This window comes from Anabrus simplex, chromosome 14 (genome assembly GCF_040414725.1).
Source record: "Anabrus simplex isolate iqAnaSimp1 chromosome 14, ASM4041472v1, whole genome shotgun sequence".
NCBI classification, from domain to species: Eukaryota; Metazoa; Arthropoda; class Insecta; order Orthoptera; family Tettigoniidae; genus Anabrus; species Anabrus simplex.
This window is the reverse complement of record NC_090278.1, coordinates 96,400,227-96,415,797: the sequence shown is the minus strand read 5'-3', so window position 1 is coordinate 96,415,797 and position 15,571 is coordinate 96,400,227. Positions and strand designations below refer to the sequence as shown.

The window sequence follows — 15,571 nt, the reverse complement described above, 5'->3', positions numbered from 1 at the left end:
CTCACGGTGGGTTCCGTGATCACTGACGCCTGCGCAGAAAGACGTTAGGTTTATGGTGTCCCTGCCCTTCCTTCGGCGTTACTCCGTGCAAGACAATGATTTCCTAAGCCACATCATTATGAGCAACGAGACATGGGTGCATCATTTCACATTTCAAACAAAGAGAGCGTCTATGGAATGAAGACACAGCTATCACCCGCAAGGAAGACATGCAGAGTTGCGCCATCAGCAAGGACGGTCGTGGCCACTGTCTTCTTCGACTCTGAAGGGGTTGTGTACACAGAGTTTATGGCAAACAGCACAACCATTAATGCCAATTCTTACTGTGCAACACTGACATTGACTGCACAACGCCTGGAAAATTAAGCACAGGCATCATTAATCTGCACGACAATGCGATGCGCACAACATAAGCTATCTTCAACATTTTCGATGGAAGGTATGGAAGCATCCGCCATACAGTCTAAACCTTGCACCGTGCAATTTCTGTCTTTTCGGCAGGCTGAAAGAACATCCGGTGGGGAAAAAGATTTTTCGAACGATGAGGAAATTCACACAATGGTTCTCGAATGGCTCTCTGTCTAAGGAGCGGATTTCTATTGTCACGGAACTGAATGACTGGTAGAATGTTTAAACCATTGTTTACGGAGACTTGGTGACTATGTTGAAAAATAGTGCCCTGTCACTTTGTAGTGTAATGCAGTAAAGTTACTTGGCAACTTACTTTCTGAAGTGGGAGCGAAGAAAATGGTTCCTATTTTTATTCCCATTCTTTCATATGGGCTACAGACCTACACTGACTTAGCAAATGTCATGGGACAGTCATCTAATAGTGTGTGGGACCTTCAAGGCCCTGCGAACTGCAGTGAGACGCCGTGGAAGAGTCGACAAGTCCCTGGTAGTCTTGTGGACGCAGCTGACACCAAATCGTTTGCAGAGCTGCTGCAAAAGCTGGGCTCCTGGGTGGCCATGGCAGTCGTTGGACCTCCGCTGCATGTTCCTGGAACCATTCCCGGGCGACGTGGCGGCGCGCTATCATCTTGAAACACCGCAGAACCGTCTGGGCGCTGCTAGGCCAAACATGGGTGGAGATGGTCTCCGAGCAGCTCAACATACCCCGTACCATTCAAAGTCTCTTCCAGAACAACTAGGGGGGCCCATTCCATACCAAGAAAATGCACCCCAGACCATAACAGAGACACCAGCGCGCTGGACCACACCTTTGAGGCAGGCGGGATCCATCGCTTCATGTGGTCTGCGCCTACAGGGTGCAGTTGAAATCGTGATTTGTCCGACCATATCACGTTACGCCATTGTTCCAGTGTCCATCCCTGGTTACTGGCGACAAATGAGCGTCGTCATGCCTGATGACGTTGGGTTAATAGTGGCACCTGTGTACGGTGCCAGCTCCCATACCCCATAGAACCCATGTTCCTACGGATTGTCCACTGGGAGACGTGTCTAGCACGGCCTGTGTTGAATTGAGCCGTGATTTGTTGCATGGTTGCCCGTCTGTCACTATTGACAATTCGTCTCAGATGTCGCCGGTCACGGTCATCGAGGGTGGCTGGACGGCCGATCGTTCGTCTGTTGTGGACGGTGACACCCGCATTCAACCATTCACGATACACCCTGGACATGGCTGATCGTGTGAAGCCGAATTACCGCACCAATTCCGAAATCGCACTAACCATCCGTCGGGCACCGACCACCATACCCCGTTCGAACAGTGTCGGCTCACAACGACGTTCCATGTTACACCTGTCACATGCACAGCCACTGCTCACAAGGTCTCCTATACAATTGCCGCCGGCACAGGGGGCGTGTGGTGCGCAGACAACACACCTGCGCATCAGTGCTCCGCTATCCCATGACATTTGCTCAGTCAGTGTATACTATTTCAGGTGGGAAAAGTAGGAGAGAGCAAGCTGCAAAAATGAAATTTCCGAGGACAACAGTTCAGAAGAAAAGGTGAGATAGGATTAGGAATGGTAAAAATTATGAAGATGGAAAGATAAAAACAAAGTGTCCACAGAAATATTCTCTGAAGTTTCCCTGACTCTCTCTGACCTACTAAGAAAAATTTCCCTGACTCACGGAAACTGAGCGACAAGTTAATTCACCGAACAGCATGTTTTATAAGGAATAAAGAAGGAAATTCCAGCCTCCACCATTGTCATAGCTGGCCTAATTCTCTTTCACGTCTTTTTTACAATTATTTATGAAAAAACAATTACACTGATGGGCAATTTATATATATAAACAAGTTGTTGAGAGATGACATGTAGGCCTAACATATACCTTTATCTTATCATTTCCAAAGAATAAAGTACAACTAACTTATTAATAGAAAATAATATTAAAATAAAATTATTTGACCACAGCAATCTAATACTATTTCATGTCGATTTAAAGCACTCTTGAGACCAAAAGCAATTAACTTGTGTTTCTAATGGAGATGAATATAATGAATTCCAATTAGTCTAGGTCTATATTCAAAACAGTTTTGAAATTTCAAGACAAATCAGTCATAGGTACGATAGTTTTCTGACTGAAATATTCTGAGGAAAACAGCTTATTTAGGCCATGGTACCGGTTTCTACACCTTGTCATCATCATCCTTCATTTCCTTTTTCCAGCTTCCCGGGTCAGGTTGTGAATCAAGGACCTCCATCACTCTTCTCCTTTTTTTTTACGTACATCTTCTGGTTTTCCTCCCTCTTCTGTATGCACCCACGCTGAATCTGTCCACCTCTTTTGGGGTCTTCCTCATGGTCTCTTTCCTGTTAAATTCTCTGAAAAAGCTTTTTTTGGGCACTCTCCCTTCTCCCATTCTCATCATATGCCCATACCATTTTAGCTTTGTTGTATCTATCCTGTCTTGAAGTTTCAAGATTCCTGTCCTTATCTCTTCATTTCTAATTCTATCCTTTCTGGTCTTGCCCTCGATGCCTCTTAGGAATTTAATCTCTCCTGTCTGTATTCTACTCTCCTCTTGTTTTGTTGTAGTCCACGATCCAGCTGCGTAGGTTAGTGTGGTTTCATAATAGGTTGAATGTAATTCTTTACATTTCTTTGGGACATCTTGGTTCCACAAAATACCCCTTACACTCTGGTAGAAGCTGTCTGCTTGTTGTACTCTTTTCCCAATTTCCTCGGTTATCTTTCCATCTTCTGTGATCACACTTCCCAAGACTTGAAACTTTTAACCACTTCCAGAATTTTACCATTCAGTTTTATCTTTCCTGTTCCTTCCTTCCCCTTGTCATCACTATTGTTTTGCTTTTCTCTGTACTTACTTTCATCCCAAATTGTTCTCTCTCTTGATTCCACACATCTACTTGTTTTTGCACTTTTCATCCTCGCCCCATATCACTATATCATCTGCAAACAACATGACTTTTGTTGCCTGTCTTCCCAATCTCTGTTTAATGTTCTTATGAATTTCATCCATGACTATGATGAATAGTATGGAGGAGAGTACAGACCAGTTTCAACTTTAAACCATTTTCTTTTTCCTATACTAGTCTTCACACTGCTAACACAATTTATGTATATAGTTTTTTTTTTTTTTGCTAGGGGCTTTACGTTGCACCAACACAGATAGGTCTTATAGCGACGATGGGGTAGGAAAGGCCTAGGAGTTGGAAGAAAGCGGCCATGGCCTTAAGTAAGGTACAGCCCAAGCATTTGCCTGGTGTGAAAATGGGATACCACGGAAAACCATCTTCAGGGCTGCCGACAGTGGGATTCGAACCTACTGTCTCCCGGATGCAAGCTCACAGCCGCGCGCCTGTATGCGCACGGCCAACTCGCCCGATATATATATATAGCTTTTATCATTTGCACTTTGTTAACTTGTTTGTTTCCCTTAATGTGTCCCAAACCAACTGTCTGGGAACACTGTCAAGAGCTTTCTCAATGTCAATAAATGTGATCACTAAGTCTTTTCCAAACTCCCATCTTTTCTCCATCATATGACTTAATGTAAAGATCAGGTCAAACGTTGATGTGTCTACGCCCCATATTACAAGACCACCAAAACATTAAAGACTGGAGTTGCGTCAACAACTCTTCAAGTAAGCTAAAGAAAGGAGTTTTCTGCAGGGCAATCGCAAACGTCTGGGGGAACAGACACGGCCTCAGCTACCACATGCAAGCATTTTAATTTGATGCTATCTGCCTGCCTGCTCATCAATTTTCATGTTATGTTTTACTCCAGGCCCACTAGATGGCAGAGTAAACCAAATCTCTCTTGGATATGTATAGCCGAGTTTTATTGTATTTTGTTGGGCAAACACCAATTTTACATGCCTACAAAGTATGACATGGAGCGGTGAATGGACTTTTTTCCGCCCTTCAAAAATCCTCTGTCGGACTTGAACCAGCGATCTTGGGATCCCGAGGCAGACACTCTACCACTGATCCACAACGATGATGTTCCTGAGAGTCGAAGCTGGGATCAACAGCTGACTCCACATTTCTATGCAGTGCAGTTTAAACCATTCTCAACAGTCAATCACTTAGGACTGCTGCCCATTTGGCAGGTTCCTTATCAATTGTTTAGCAAGTATTTACTTAAATAAGTTGCAAAATTAATTGAAAACCTCCCTCGGAAATTTATTGCAATCCCTTACTCCTCATCCTGTAAACAAATATTTTCTCCAGTTTGTCCTCTTGAATTCCAACTTTATCTTCATATTGTGAGCTTTCTACTTTCAAAAGCTCTACTCAAACTCGTTCGTCTACTAATGTCATTCCACGCCATCTCTCCACTGACAGCTCGGGACACACCACTTAAGCGCAATTGATGAAATATCATGTTTGTTCCATATTGACTTCAACTAATAAAATAATTATTCCTTCAATTGTAATATTTTACATTTTCCACCATTCAATACTTACAGAAGATATTATATTATAAACCATGTTATCTTGCGGTACTAATCGAAAGTAGCGTAGACTCGCGGTATTCCACACTTTATGGTTCTAGTCACAGGTAATGTAATGTGCACATGTAACACAGACCTATGGTGTTTCTCACATAAGTGTACTAACCATGGGGACTCGTACTATCCCGTGGTGTTCGTCGTATAGTGGTACTAATTACAAGTAGTCTCATGGTTCTAAGTCGATCATCACTTATGATTTTTAGGGAGACTTGTTCTTAGAATGGTTGATCTGTGGCACCAACTCTGCCACCCCTCTTCTGAATATCATGTGAACCGTTTTGTCCATGTTTAACTGGAATTTGTTTCTTTTTGCACAGGATACCTGTAGATCCCAGCATTTCTGTAAGCCTTCTAAATTGGAAGAGCCAAGAGCCAGTCATCTGCATAGGGATGGAGATATTTTCACTTCAAAATCCCTTCAGTATTTCCACAACATCTGCAGTAATCAGGTTGAACAAGAGCGGACTAAGAGAGTCACCCTGTATCATGTGTTCTCCTCATTACAGCAGTTAAGTCTTTCTAATGTGTCATGCCGGGCGCTGGTCTCTCAGCGGAGCAAATGTTTGTTCTCCAGATTAGGGGCAGCCTCATCGAAACTTGGCAGTTAGGTGTGACAAGCATTAAGGTGAATCAGGAACGGAGCTCCCTGGACAAGGGTGATGGAATAAGTAGTAAACCTGTTTTTATTTGTGAATATCCCTTGTTGTTACGGGCTGGTAGTCATCTGAAATTAGCAGCCATAATTATGGTCATGTGATTTTCGAAAAAGGAAAATAGGGTTGGCAAAAGTGATAACATTTTAATAGTCATAATCACTTTATAGTTTCCCGGGTACTGTTGGCAAGCCACTTCCACTTATTGAGATATATTCTGTTGTTAATGACGTCCTGTAGATTCCTTCCTCGATCTGCAACGTCCATCGAGTGGGTTCTTGGTCTTCCTGCCACATGTCTGTCCAAGTTAACATAAGCTGGCTCCATCCTCATTACATGCCCAAACCACCTTAGTGTGGACAAGCTGACCCAATCTAACAATGATGTCTCAATCTGAACTTCCTTCCTAACCACATCATTCCGGAACTTGTCCAGTTTTTTTTTTTTTTTTTTTTTTTAAATTGTGGATCTGAGGAACTTCATATCAGATGCCTGCAACCTTGATGAGTCCTTCTTAGTGAAGGTGCAGGTTTCGATACCACAGATTGGATATTTTGATTTTGTTCGTACTGTACTTTGGGATCCCAGAGGAGTGCTCATACTTGCCTTGCAGTCATCTCCTTTGTGGCTAGTGTATCTCGCGATATTACAATGCTGAAGTGTGTTAAATTTTCCACACTTTTCAGTGGACGATTTCCTAGCACGATGTTCACTGGTCGTTCCTCGCTGTTTATTGCCATCTCTTGGAATTCAATTCCTGGACTTAACCTTCCATTCACTGAGTCTCTACTGTACTTGTCCCCGAGTTTCTCCCCAGATCAGAAAATCATCAGCGAAAGCCACTGCATTTAGTTCACCATAGGTTTTCTTGATGAAATTCATTATGTCATCCATGATGGTGATAATAATGATAGTGCACTTCCTTGCTGCTCTCCACTTTTGGTCTGGAACCAGGATGAATGTCCGTCACCCAATCGCACACAGCTACTACAGGGCACATACAGCATCTAAACTTTCCTCACCATTCCCTCTGGCACATTCCTTTTTCTCAGGCATTCCCGTACCTTCCCTCTTGCAATGCTCTCATATGCCTACTCGATATCAAGGAAAACCATGAAAGACCTTCGCTTTTTCCCCAATATTTCTCCATTAACATACGGACACTGAACATTAGTCAAAATAGGAAAAATAACATATCATCATTATGCGTCGATACACAGTTATGTGATGATGGGAGAAATACTGACCCACAGTACATGTCACTTAGAATGAAAATTCCTTGATACAGTTCGTGCAATACAGAACCTCAGAGGAAAGAACTTATCTGATCAGAGTTCTAAGCTGAAACATTATCACACAGCAGTTTTTCTGGCCACAGCAAAGGATATATATATAAAATTATATTTGTATCTACTACTACCTATTATTAAATTTGAGTTGACATCAGTTACAACAAAATAAGTTAACTACAGTATGGTTCCAGTGTATGGGACCCTCACCAGGATTACTTGTTCAAGCACTGGAAAAAACCCAAAGAAAAGCAGCTCGATTTGTTCCGAGTGATTTCCAACAAAAGATAACCCTAACAAAAATGTTGCAACGTTTGGTCTGGGAAGACTTGGGAAAAAGGAGACCTTTTCAATACATTGTGTTTTTTTTTTTTTTTTTTTTACATAAATATTTTTCCATTATTGTTATGTCTTAAGCGGGATATGTTTCGCCTATTTTTTTTAGGCATCTTCAGCTGCTGTTCCTACTATGATCAAAATAGCCAGGATCATCGGTTTTGTTTAATAATAAAATACTTAAAATGGTTAAGCTGACATGAATTGTTTTAAGTAAAAAATATTTTTATGTATATTATACATTCTGCAGAAACATCTGGCCGATGTGTATTGTTATGACTAGTGGATTGTGTTTACATGTCCTTTATATAAAAACATTTAGCTCGCATACAATTGTTCTGTCTAAAAAGGGGGTAAGTTTACAATTATAGTACATTTGATAAAAACATGATTGATATGCTTTAAAAACTTGTCATGACATTGGTTGGTTTGCGTTATTTGATCTGTGATATCCAATATGTGTGCTCTCGCTGGAATCTTCGTGGACTTGAGTCATCTTAGGAATAAAATTGGGTAGAATTTTGGTAAGATATTGTGTGGTCCATTGTCTAAATGTTGCTTTATGGTGATTAAAATTATGTAAAATCTTGCCGCCTGTCGCTGTGTGGGTTTGAACAATATACGTTGCTCAACACGGACCAAACAATGAGATTTATACCTTGTAATAAGTAGTGTGGTTTGAGCTGTCAGTGGAAAGAGAGCGTGGAATGACATCAGTAGACGAATAAGTTTGAGTGGTGTCTTTAAAAGTAGGAAAAAACACAATATGAAGATAAAGTTGGAATTCAAGAGGACAAATTGGGGCAAATATTCATTTATAGGTAGGGGAGTTAGGGAATGGAATAACTTACCAAGGAAGATGTTCAATAACTTTCCAATTTCCTTGAAATCATTTAAGAAAAGGCTAGGAAAACAACAGATAGGGAATCTGTCACCTGGGCGACTGCCCTAAATGCAGATTAGTAGTGTTTGTTGTTGTCGCCGCGTGGTGTGTGTAAAATGTGTTATGTAAGCAGGGAGTGATCATGGTCATTTTGGAAATGCAATCAATTTTCCATTTTCACTCCAGGTTAATGCTGGGGCTGTACCTTAATTAAGGCCACTGCCACTTCTCACTCGTAGCCCTTCAATGTCCCACTGTCGCCGTAAGACCTATGTGTATGGATGTAAAGTAAAGCAAATTGTAGGGAAAAAACTGTATCCAATGGGTCGATTCGGCGAGGTGGTAGGTGTCCGGAGGTATCTCGTATCACAAATACAACAGCGGATCTTCCAGTTGATGGGGCAGTGATGATGTAGCATGAACTCCAAGTCAAGCCACGTATATCTGGACTCTTTGGGGGCCAATACTGAAAAAGAAATCAGTTGTCTATGTGGCATCTCCTTGTGAATGAGTTGTTTGTACTGTGCACCATGGAACATTATGCCTGCATATTGTTATTTTATTTTATTTGCCTGCTGCTCCTTTTCTTGAATGCTGCGTAGTACTATTGCAAAATGGCCAATGTATCAGATACCTGATTAAAATAAAGTGTTGTGACTGAATTCATCACAGTGGAAGAAATTAGTCCAGGTGAGATCCACCAAGGGGGCCTCCTCCATAATCCTGGCAGTGTGGCACGACACACCGGCCATCATCAGCAGGAACACTTTTGACATGAACGAATTTACTTATTTCCCAATAAAATCCAGACATTGGACAGCTGTATGGGATTGGTATAACACCACCCAGATCATTATACCTCCTCCACCAGCTTGTATCCGCACGAAAGTGCAACCAGCTTCCATGCTCAACTGCCTAAAAGGAATCTTGTTTTTTTACAGTTTGCTTTACGTCGCACCGAAACAGGTAGGTCTTATGGCGACGATGGGATAGGAACGTGACGGAATTGGCCGTAGCCTTAATTAATGTACAGCCCCAGCATTAGCCTTCTGTGAATATGGGAAACCCCAGGAAAGCATCTTCAGGGCTGCCGACAGTCAGGTTCGAACCCACTATCTCAAGAATGCAGAACCAGGAATATGGACTCACCAGACCAACTGACCCTTCTCCAATCATCCACAGTCCATTATGGATGATTTTGTGCTCACCTCATGTGCTGCTATTAGCAGAATACATTTATCACTGGGTATCTGATACTGCACTCCCATAAGCAGCATTGTCGGCCTAAGGAACATTAACCTCCTCACCGGAGTAAGATCGACTGGTCACGCCACTTGAGGGGCGTCAGCTGTATGAAATAAAAAGAGGGGTGAATGTGTTTTTCAATATCTTCCTGCTTATATTTTAGGCCCTCATCATAATATCATTTTATTTTCTCAGTTTTTCTTCTTCCATACTCGCAAATTGAATACTGCATTCTGCAACATCCTCCGAAGCAGTTTGTATGATCCGTATTATTTAATGCAACCTTCATTTCGACCTTGAAGAGTCCCCTCTTCTGTAAGAATTAGATTAATTCACCATCTCAAGTATAATTTTTTGAATTGTCTGTAAACAATGGATTTAATACAAGACAATTCTACCTCAGATATGTTTTTAAATGTGTAAATTTAAGTATAACAAAAACAAGGGTGTGTGTTTTTCTGTTTCAAAGACTCTGTTACGAATAAAACAGTCTTTTATTACTCTAATTTATTTCAGGATGACCCAATAAATGCAACACACACACACACAGAAAGAGAGAGTACAAATGGCCACGCTTGTTAATTGCTGTCTATTTAAGGTTTCTCTTCCTTATGGTACAGGAGGCGTTCCGGCCTGTTGCTATTACCTGGGGACGGCTAATTCTCATAGAGCGGCTGCATGTGGACAGCTGGATTTCAAAACAGGACTATGGGCTTCACAACACACGATGACTGTTTGCTGCTTCGACTCCACAGACAGTCACATGCGGTGAACAACAGGACCCCCACACTAACGATAGCGGCTTCCCTCGCTGACTTACGGCGATCCTCAGTCCACGGAAATACACAAGCACACACTGCTCTCAGGTAGGACGCAGTCTTCAGTCAAGCAACTCTCTGGACGCTCCGATACCAACAATGGCTCCTCGTTCAGACCTCCGTGGGACACGAGCGACAGCCAACACCTCTGTCGCCCTCAGCCCAGCCACCGTGCCCCAACTCACTGACTGACTGCCTGTCTGTCCGCGGTTAGCCTCCCTTTCCATAGCTCGTGTGATGTGAGCCAGAACATTCCCGCTGAATCTCCAAGAAACTCACAGGTAAGCCAATACCTTAAAGACCAGCCCCACCCCACAAGCCTGCTGGGAGATGCCGCGTCTTCTGAGACACCACCCCTTCCTGAAAGTACCAAAAGGGCTACCACAGGGCCGACACGTAACAATTCTAATCGGTGGTTTTAAGCACTATTTCTTTCCGATTTTAGTGAACATATGAGAACTATGTACTGCCTGTATGTGTCTATTTTAATCTATGATGGAAATATGCAGCTGATGACGACCCTAAGAGATGAAACACGTCCTGCGAATATTTTTCATAGTCATGTAATTCAATTGCTTATGTGATTGTAATATGTATTGAAAAGACGAAAACCTCAAGTCTTTTTATTTTTAAGTATGTTATTGTTAGTATGGACCAACAATGGCATTTTTAACTTGTAACTGTTCCCACATTGCCACATTTTGTCGCAAATTTTCGAGAAATCTAACCTTAAAGTCAAGTCGGACCAGGTGGTGGTGGTGATTGTTTTAAAAGGAAGTACAACTAGGCAATCATCCTATAGAACACTAATCAGAGAGGAAAAAAATTGAAGGGAACCAACACTTCAAAAAATGAAGGTATCGGACAAAGGAAGACAAGGGCCGCGAAGGGTGTGAAAATGAGACTCCCTAGACTTCGAGTGCTCTAATACCGCTGGGGTCGGAAAAGAAAAAGAGGTGACCAAGGAAGGTCGGACAGGATAGATGAAAGTGAGGAACCTGGCACAAGGAAGTGGAAGCAATGCCAGGACTCAGCTAAAAGTTTCAAAGCTGCATTCAGGGTGACAGAACCTTCACAAGCTGTGCTTGTCATCCCTGGTACAGACACCGAGGACAGATTGTAGGATGACCTAGAAAAAGATTCCATCGGAGCAGAAAACCCTCAATCCTTGAGTACGAACAAGAAGATACAAGTTCACCAATGAAAACAATTCCTTTATTTTTTTTTAACACATACATGATAAAATTACATCGTTATGGATGAACAGCCCTTCTTTAAACAAAAAGTAGTCAGAGGTTTCAACAAGTACCTAGACAGCTATTTTCCCATGATCAATTTTTGCTTCTGGTTTGAAACCTGCATTTTGCACACCTACCCCAAAATCAAGAGAGTCACAGATTCAATATGTAGAGGCAATTATCAATAAAATTAGACGAAAGTGTGCGCTTAAAAAAAAAAAAAGTATATACACTGAAGAAAATGGAAATTGCAACACCCAGAAGGAGTGGTGCTACATTGCTGCAATTGAACATGCAGGACGAGTGTTCGGTTGTGCTTCGATGATTACACTTCCAGGTCCCTCTGACCGCAAGTTTGGACAACAATCAATACAGGATTTGCCCACCATGAGCTGCAATACATTGATGAATTCGTCCAGGCATGGAGTCAATAAGGCCCTGGATCGCTTCCTGAGGAATTGTGGCCCATGCTTGCTGCACTGCACGAGTCAGTTGTTCCACAGTTGTGGGTGGCTGAGGACAGTTGGCCAGTTGTCGACCCATCGTGTCCCACACATGCTCAATAGGACTGGGGTCCGGCGATCTGGCAGGCCATTCTAAGATTGTGATGTCGTGGAGAGCTTCTCTGGAGATGCGTGCAGTGTGAACCCGGGCACTGTCCTGCTGAAACATCCCATTAGCAATGTTCGCCATCATAGGGACAAACACTGGATTGAGTACCCTATCACCATATTGTCGAGCAGTCATAGTGCCTTCAACAAGCACTAATTGTGAATTCACATTAAAGCCAATAGCTCGCCAGACCATAATGCTTGGTGTTGGTCCTGTGTGCCTCTCGACAACAAGATCTGGGCGGCCCTTCTCCCTGGTACGTCGGCGCACACGATTCCGGCGATCACTACGGGCAAGACATAAGCGCGATTCATCACCAAAGAAGACCCTATGCCATTCGTCGACCCACGTCAATCTTTATCGACACCAGGGGCCAGCCTTACACTTCGCTGTTGTGGGGTCAATGGAACACGTTCTGCAGGGACATGGGCTCATAAGTCAGCTGCACGCAGGCGATTACCAACTGTTTGTTCTGTAACGCAGGGTGCCATAGCTGCTCGAATTTGCGCTGCTGTTGCATGGGGTTCCATACGAGCCATCCGAATGTCGCGGCGATCCTCTCTCACAGTTGTCTGTCACGCTGGGCCTGTGCCAGGTCTACGAGTGTGGGTACCTTCATTTGGCCACTGCTGCCATACACGTTGTACCGTAGATGCCTGTCGGTCAACACGTGCAGCGGCAGTCCTTAGCGATAATCCAGCCTCACACAGCCCAATTATCTGAGCCCTCTCAAACGGCGACAGTTGTTGGCAGCGTGCTCTACTCTGTCGTTGAGGCATGTTTGACGGGGAACACTTCACTGCACAGACTGCAAGTCAACTATGCTACACCAGAGTCCGTATACTGGAGTTGATTTCTCCGCGACCAATCACGTGGGGAGACATGTAGCAACAATCCAATGGGTTTGAAACTTTGATTGTTTACATACCTACATGGCATTGTTCCATATCTTGAAAATCAACACAAACGACCAATGCCTTCATGGTGTCGCAATTTCCATTTTCTTAAGTGTATATATATATAATATATATGAGAGTACTATATATACTTTCAAGGGGAGAGTTTCAATTAAGGTTTACAACCTGATGAAGCCCACAAAATGTTTGTTCTGTCTGACAGTAGTAACAGGTATTTGTATTCTTTCAAGCCTTTTAGAAGCTCACACCTTCTAAAAGCAAGTCAAATTGTCACTTCTTTGAAGATCTCCAAAACCCTCCTTCTGGCTATCACATAAATATACTGACAGGTACTATATATGAGGTTAGTTCAGTCGCAGTCGGTAGCGATTGTCATTGGGTTGCGAACTGGTTATTTTGTTTTTTTTTTTTAAATTATCCTTTGTTGTTCCCAGCATTTAATTATTCTGTTCCATGTCAAATATTCCCATCCTGATTTTGTTATTTTGTAACCCTGTTGATTGTAGGCAGGTTTTGAGGAAAGGGAATGCAAAACACAGTATCTGAACCTGTAACGAAGCTTTTATTCCCACACGGTATTATGAAACCATAAAAAAAGTTTTAAAGAATGAATCTTGACTTTCAAAAGAACACGAGTCTGTGAAAGGGGCACGGCGCTGCCTGTCACTAGCGACATTGTTTGGTGGTGTTTATTTTCTGTAGTTCAGTGCTTTGTCACTCAACTATCAGAAAACCAACCCTGATTAAAAAAAAGTGTAGCAACCTAGCAGTGATTTCAATTGAGAATATGTGAAACCAAATGCCACATGTTTGTCTCCAAGAAAGCATGCCAACTTCAATTCACCATACAACATGACAATGTTAGAAAGTTATTTTATTAGTTCAGAACACAGCATATTCACATTTGGCAGTAGGACAGATACCATGCCCTTAGATTCAAGAAATTGAAGTTTTCATTGACTGAACTAAGCTCAGATTAAATATGTACACATGTATCTCTATATATGTATAGTTCATTGTGTCACTAAACACTCTATTGTATCCGGCCGTTGGCTGCATAAAACTTTACGTAATAAAATCACATTCATTTTAAAATATTTTTTCAGAAAACTAGGCAAAAGCACTGTTTAGAAACAATCTGAATCGTTCCATTAAATATTTTGATAACGTGAATGCATTACCCAATTTAATATTATACTGCTTTTAAATTTGTACAGGAATGAGCACACCAATAACTAAGTTTAGGCCAACTCAGAAGAGTTCTCCTAGAACTGCCTGCCATTGGATACAGTTAAAGAGTAATTTTCTCTGCATATAAGATTATCAGAGTTTATGCACAACTTCACAGTTTTAGATAGACTCAACTAGTTGGGAATCTTTGCAGACAGCAACAAATACTTGATTCTGGAATATTGTGCACAAAGTGGACAACTCTACAGGGACAGAGAAGCCAATCAAACTTGCAGACACCGCTCCACCTACACCAAGGCTTCACGCTGCTGCTGACCAGAATATTCATTCCATTTGAAGAACAAGAAAATCTTCCATCTGTTAGCCAACCACCGTTGACTGATGTTTGGTGCTTCTTTTGAAATAACAACTTACGGAAGGATTTGAGAAATGCTTCACTAACAACAAACAATTCACCTTATTCAAGTGCCCAACCATCCGGCTGCAACTGAACATGCCATGAAAGCACCCTTCTGAATCATTTTACGACAACTTGCTGTATAAATGAGGTTTTTCCTATCTGCCACCATGCAAGTGTGGAGGAGCTCAACACACACAAAAACCGACAGATTTTAATACCTGAAACGACTTAACAAAATTTTTAAAATATAATATTATATATATATATATAACTCTTTTCACTTTCCTAAGCTTACCAACTAAGTTTCAAATCAGAAAACAAAAAATTGGTACATCTGGAGCATTTTGGAAAATAAGTTGTTGAATTCTGATTTTTCTTAATTCAGACTGACTACCCAAGATACCGAGATGAAAGCGAGCCGATTTTTTAAGGGCGGGGAAAAGTCTGTTTCCCCACTGTATGTCAAACACCGGCATGTAAAAGATCTCTCATGACACATTTGGTGTTTACCTGACAAAGTTAATTAAAAGTCTGCCATAGACTGTCCACTAGAAATCTGGTTTACAAATTAAAACGGCTGCAAAGTATGCAAGACTTTGTCAGGATTATGAATATTATTATTATCTATACTAATTCTGTTGTTGAAGGAAAATTATGAAAAAACTATGGCACCTATGATGTAAAATGTCTCATTTGATTTGTTATTAACTCCAAATATGTGCAAAATGTTAAAAACTTGAAATGTATGTTTAAAAGTTATGTTTAGTCAAATAGCACTCACAGGCAGATATCTTTGACACCACTAAATGCACGAAGTTCAAATTTCACAGATCTTTGGCCTTATATCTTAAGTGCTCACAGTGAATGGATTTAAAAAACTACATTCCTAAGGGCATGAAACGGAGGTCACGTCCCAAAAATCAAGATATTAATTTCTCTGAAACGGTTTGTTGTCATAATTTCGAGTTGCTCTTCTATGTCCGATATACACTCAAATTTCCACCCCTAAGGGGTTTAGCTAGAAAAAAACAACAAAA

General features: G+C 41.7%; 2 protein-coding genes across 4 annotated transcripts in view; one reads left to right on the top strand and one right to left on the bottom strand.

Annotated features, from left to right (window-relative positions):
* The window catches only part of LOC136885539 (uncharacterized), a 392,796-nt gene that overhangs the window by 156,717 nt on the left and 220,508 nt on the right, over nucleotides 1–15,571 (top strand). The gene's annotated exons all lie outside the window — the stretch shown is intronic.
* Nucleotides 1–15,571, bottom strand: part of LOC136885538 (uncharacterized) — a 50,115-nt gene that overhangs the window by 21,119 nt on the left and 13,425 nt on the right. The gene's annotated exons all lie outside the window — the stretch shown is intronic.